The following is a 6,000-nucleotide window of genomic DNA, read 5'->3' as shown; positions in this document are numbered from 1 at the left end:
AGCAATTTCGAGGGATGCTGTTTAAATCACTGTCCGTCTGTCACTTTCTGTGAGCAAGAATAGACTTTATGGGCCTCATGATGTCCATTGTCACTCTTTTGCCACGGATCATTTCTCATTAAATATGTGGGCGAGACAAAACAATGTCCTTGCGCTCATTCCGAGCCATTAGCCAAGTGGATAATGAGCGATTAAATTTCCATTATTTTCTAAGCACTCTAAACAGGCTTAAGTGTTTGTTCTGTTTGGTATTGTTTGGGGCCACTTGATATGAAGTGTTGAACGCTATTTATCCCAATAAAACAGAAAATGCGACAGGATATGTAGTGTATACAGGACCAAAACTAATTAGCATTTCATGGCTGCTTATTAACCTAAAAATGGAGCAATTTCTGGAAATGTTTATGATGACAATTAACAGGATCATTCCGTGAATCGTTTTTTACTGTTTCTTGCTCTCTTTTCACAGACTTTCAAGAAAAACTATTCAAGAAAAACATTTCTAAATAATTGTAAATACTTTATATCTAAGCATTACTGTATGTTCTCCATGCTACCTACGGTATAGAGCCATTTTCCATTGTGAGAACCACAGCTAAGACAGTAAACAAGTAACAGAAATAAGCAAGGCAGTAGTAGGAGGGTCAAACACTGTAAAATACAGCCAAGGGGCATTTGTTTGGTTTCACTTATTCCAGTAAAATGATATAAATTAAACCATAAAAGCACAGTTCAGTGCGGCAGTCCAGTTTGCATATTGTTATAGTGGTAAAAATGAATAACAGCTCTCTGTGTGTTTTTATAGGCCTATGCAGGACTCCCAGTGAAGAGAGTTTTGTAATGAAGGCCCATATTTACGAGTGCTTGAATAGCTGGGTAATTACATCATTTGGTACTGACACGAGTGTTCTTTTACAAGCTGAGAAAGCTTACACTATATTACTCGCAGCACTGACCAGGAAACCCAACACCTGTAGAATAGTGAAGCATAAATTATCCTCATGCGGAAACATCGGTGATAAGAACTGTCATACACAATCACCAAACTGATCCTGTCTTTGCTCACCTACCCATCACAGTGCAGAACATGAAAATGTGGACAGATAGGTACATTTGACTTACACAAGTGGTTGGCAGGTGATAACTGGTTTCAAATGTAGTTCAAATTAGATGAGACTGCACATGATAGCCAGAAGTAAAATCTCCTTCTACACTAACATTACGAGAGTTATAATTTGAAGCCAGCCAATCACATTCTAGGGGAGTTATAACTGTAATACACTAGGTCAGAATCTGTGGGATGACTTCATGTCTAAACGCGTTTTTTATCACATCCATAAAGGGTTTACGACGTAGAAAGAACAAGGTGTCAGGATTGCAAAATAGACAAAAGACTTGCCTTGACATAATGATTTCATAATGATGGGTAACAACTCACTCTATGGTTACTTTTGGTAAGACTCAACAGCTGGTTTAACTTTAATGGTAGCCTCAGACATGTTTAAAGAGTACATTACAGAATGTATTTATCTTTTTTTTTAATCTTCTTTTAGTTTTTAGTATCTGCCCTATTGATTGCTTTTTGATTGATTGCTAAACTATATTTAATATATTTGTCTATTTTCTATTTTCTTTATTTTTCTATTTTCCATTTATTCTTTCTTCACATAGCAGGATGTCTATTCTCCAATTAGATTAAATGAATACATAAATAAATAATTCCAGCTTAGGTTCAAACTACAATGCCCTCCACACGTTCTATACTCCAAGTGTGGATTTGAAATCAAACACATTACAATGAGGTTAAAGTAGATATTCTCAGCTTTAATTCAATGTTTTATTTTTTCACTGCTTTCACCATTTAGAAATTACAACCCTTTTTATACATAGTCCCCCTTTTTCAGGACCCAGTAATATTGGAAAAAGTGTCATCATTTGTGCTGGCATAATGAAGCTGTCAATGTCTAGTATTGATTCTGCTATATACTGTATATGGAGTCTGCTATTGGTGTCTGTCACCATGAAGTCAATGAAGCCATTATGGTTCTGAGAAATCAGATATAAACTATCATAAACATATCCAAAACATTAAGCGTGCCAACAACAACAGTTTGGAACATCATCCAAAACAAGAAAAACAAACTGCCTGGTAGGTCAAGGAAGACTTCTACAGTGGATGACCGAAGAATGCTCACCATGATTAAGAAAAACCCCAAAACAACTGTCCCACAGATCAGGAACACACTCCAGGAGGTAGGCGTGACTGTCAGAGACTACCATCTGCAACACTTCACCAGCAGAACTACAGCGGCTACACTGCAAGATGTAAATCACTAGTTAGCAACAGAAACCAGATGACCAGATTATAGTTTGCTATAAAGTACCTAAAAGAGCCTGCAGAGTTCTGGAAAATGACCTTGTGGACAGATGAGACAAAGATTAACATATACCAGAGTGATAGCAAATGTAAAGTCTGGAGAAAAGAAGGAACTGCCCAAAATCCCTGGCATACCATCTTATCATCTGTGAAATATAGTGGAAGGGGTGTTATGACTTGGGCATGTATGGCTGCCACTGGAACTGACTCACTTGTCTTCATTGATGATGCAACTGCTGACGGCAGAAGCAGATTGAATTCTGAAGTGTACAGAAACATTTTGTCTGCTGAAGTGCGCTTCATCATACAGCAAGACAAACATACTGCCATACCAACTAGGGAGTGTTTCAATCTTTCAGCCAAACAGTGAAAGGTTCTAGAGTGGCCAAGTCAATCTCCAGATTTAAATCTCATTTAACATGAATTTAATTTGCTGAAGCTTAAGGGAAAACAGACCTAAAAACAAAAAACAACTGAAGATGGCTGCAGTACAGGCCTGGCAGAGCATCACCAGAGAATATACCCAGTATCTGGTGGGGTCAATAGGTCGCAGGACTCAGGCAGTTACTGCATGCAAAGGATTGTCGACCAAATACTAAACATGAGTGCTTTATTTGGACATTATACATTATATTTTTTCTAACACTTTTGGAGCCCTGAAGTAGGTGGAAAATGTGAAACCACTTTGAAAGAAAAAACATTTAATTAAAGCTGAGAATCTCTAATGACCCCATAGTAATTGTTTCATTTCAAATCCAAACTGTTGGAGTATAGAGATAAAAGAGGACAAAATGCTTCCACTTTCCAATTTGGCACTGTATTTCAATTGGCCTTGGCCACTCCAAACATTGAACTCAATCTTTCAATACATATTGCGCTGTCTACCTACCTACCTGTCATACATTTTTTAATACAATAATTCAGGGACCGGGTATTGTAAACTGAGGTATGCTATGAATGTGCATCTCACAGAACATCCAATTACTTATGATGCTGCTTACAATGAATGGGATTTTTTAATAAAAAGAACACTCATACTTTCCTATTGCACACATGCACAGTTAAGAAACTGTATTCAGTTATTTCTGAGAAATCCAAACACAAGAATGCAGGATTAGCCTCTACGCTCATTGAAGGCTGAAATTGTGCCCTGACTACATTTCAGTTCACAGCTAATGCCTCTAACCATTTGCTACTGTCATTGCACTTGGTAAAGGCTACTGCAAGTGGTAAATATTCTTTCCGAGGACCTTTTGCTCTTCTTGGCTGGCGATCAACAATGGTATGCTGTGGTCCTATGATAGCCCTGATAGTCTGTGGCGTAGGAAACATAGTGCCATTGGAAAACGTGGTTTAGCTGCCTTTTCTATAACTTAATAGATAGATAGACATAAGATAGATAGACATAACTGAGAGCTGTTAACAAAAATGTCTTGTATGTTAATCTTTCATTGTTGAGAAATGAGACATTGGCCAACAAAGAAGGTTTATATGCAGGGCACTCCACTAGGATTCTTCTATTTAGACTTGAGTGTGCTAGGACAGACTTGTATACAGGCATTCCAGACTATCAAGTCCTGATACTGCCACTCATCTCCTAGGACAATTAGATGATAGACACCAAGGGGACTAGTCACTGGAGCTGACAGTTATGGTCATGGAGGCTGGATGCTCCGGGCCTGGTCTGGAACTGACAGAGGCAAAACATGTCAAGTGCTGTCTTGTCCTAAGCATCTCTGGCTCCTCTTCACACTGAGAGCTGGGGGTGGTATCAGCTGTTTCTGCAAGGGGGGCTATCAGGCCTTGGCTGTCTGTGTGCTGCTCAAACAGAGATAGCCGATGCTGTTTCTGATGGATGTCCAGACAGTCAACCCCAGGCTGTCTGACCTCCTCACACCACAATTGCATTCCTTGACTTGTTTTTGTCGAGGCAGGGACAACGCAGGCTTCTTCATTGAGATAAGGCAAACACAACTGGTTTTTTGGGGACATTGACAGAAGGAGGTTGGTTTATCCAAGAAGAGAGGGATAATTCGTTTTTACTTTTGGTGTAGTTTTAATTTTTTGGATGGACTGTTATTGCAGTCGCCTACTCTTTTCTGTTATTGTGCACTTTCTGATAGTTGGCTATGATCTCTATCCACGATTTTCAGAAAAAAAGTTGTGTACTCATCCCGTAGTTTGTTGAGTTCCTAAATAACAATTCAGCATTTGTTTGAGTATCCATGTACTCTGTGACCCAAACACTACACTGAATACACTGAATTGAACTTATTGAAACTCCAAACTGTGTTTTACAATGTGTGCATTTTTGTTCGTTAGTGCTTATGCACTCTGCAGTTAAAACCCCCTCAAAACTTATAAAATTCAGGAAGCTCAGCATATTGTTTCAAAGCGCTCATAAAGAAACCTGGAAAATGACAACATGCTTCAGGGTGAGCTCAACTTAAGCCTACGGTGCAAGCAGCGTGCAGTGCTCTACAAAGCGGTTTCCCTTTTCCCCCTGGTGTAAAGTTAGAAAAAGGAACAGAAAGATAGAAACAAAGCTCATATTACAAAATGTACAGTAGCCAACACAGAGGCTGAAAGTATCCATATTTCATACACAGTAAACATTGAATATTTATTTAGGCCTACAGTACGGACCGGAACCTTATCTATAATGTATAAAGTAAATAAATAAGTTCTCACTTCGCTGGCTATGGGGAACCTCTGTTATGGGGTTGAGTGTTCTGAGGTCCTGGTGGCCTCCGTTGGGTTCATTCTAGCCTAGAGTGGTGAAAAGGTTGAACTGCCGATGGGGGCCTTCACCTCTGTAAAGGTGCTCCAGGTGATAAGCAATGGCAAAAGAATGAGTGTTGGGTAAAGGAAACCTGCCACTTGCTGGGTTTGTGTCGACAGTCTTAATGGTCCCAGACAGGGCAGACCTTGTGCCCTCACTCTTCCTGAACAACACCACTTCAGATGCCTCAAGACAGGAAGACACAGACATCTTTAAGATCTGCTAAGCGCAGCACTCTTGATTCATCCAACAAGAGGGGTGTTCGACTCTCTCTGACTTTTACAAGTCTTGCGGGACTAATTAATGAGCTCTCTGTGTGTTTTGAAACTGATAGAGGGAGAGGAGTGTTGGTGTTGAAACAGAGGGCTGAGAGGAGAAGGAGGAGTGAAGTAAAACCATCAGCTCCTGAGAGGCTGCAGCTTTCAAAATGGCCTTGCGTTATTACCGTAACATGGTCCCTCCTCTCTTTTAGTCAGTTTCCATCTGTTTGCATCAAAGGTACACATGAAAATGCAAAGTTAAGGGAATTATTGATAAGAAACAACACTAAATGAATCCAAGTGATGTCAGAACATAGTGATATGCTCTAGCCGCCCCCCACTATTTTTTTCCTTCCCTACTGACCACAGCATTAGTCATTAGTAAGACAAAATTACAAAGTCATATACTGTACGAATAGCAGACTATAGCAGGGAATTTTGTGAATCATTACTTATCATGGGATACATTTTGCGTGTGATTAAACATAGTTAACACATTTCTGTGACAGCATGACTTATGATTATGGGAAAATTATATAAATTACAACAGGGCCATAACACACTCTGTGTGATTTATCTGG

The sequence above is a fragment of the Argentina silus genome (assembly GCF_951799395.1).
Source record: "Argentina silus genome assembly, chromosome: 13".
Classification (NCBI taxonomy): Eukaryota; Metazoa; Chordata; class Actinopteri; order Argentiniformes; family Argentinidae; genus Argentina; species Argentina silus.
Note: the sequence above shows the minus strand (reverse complement) of the source record.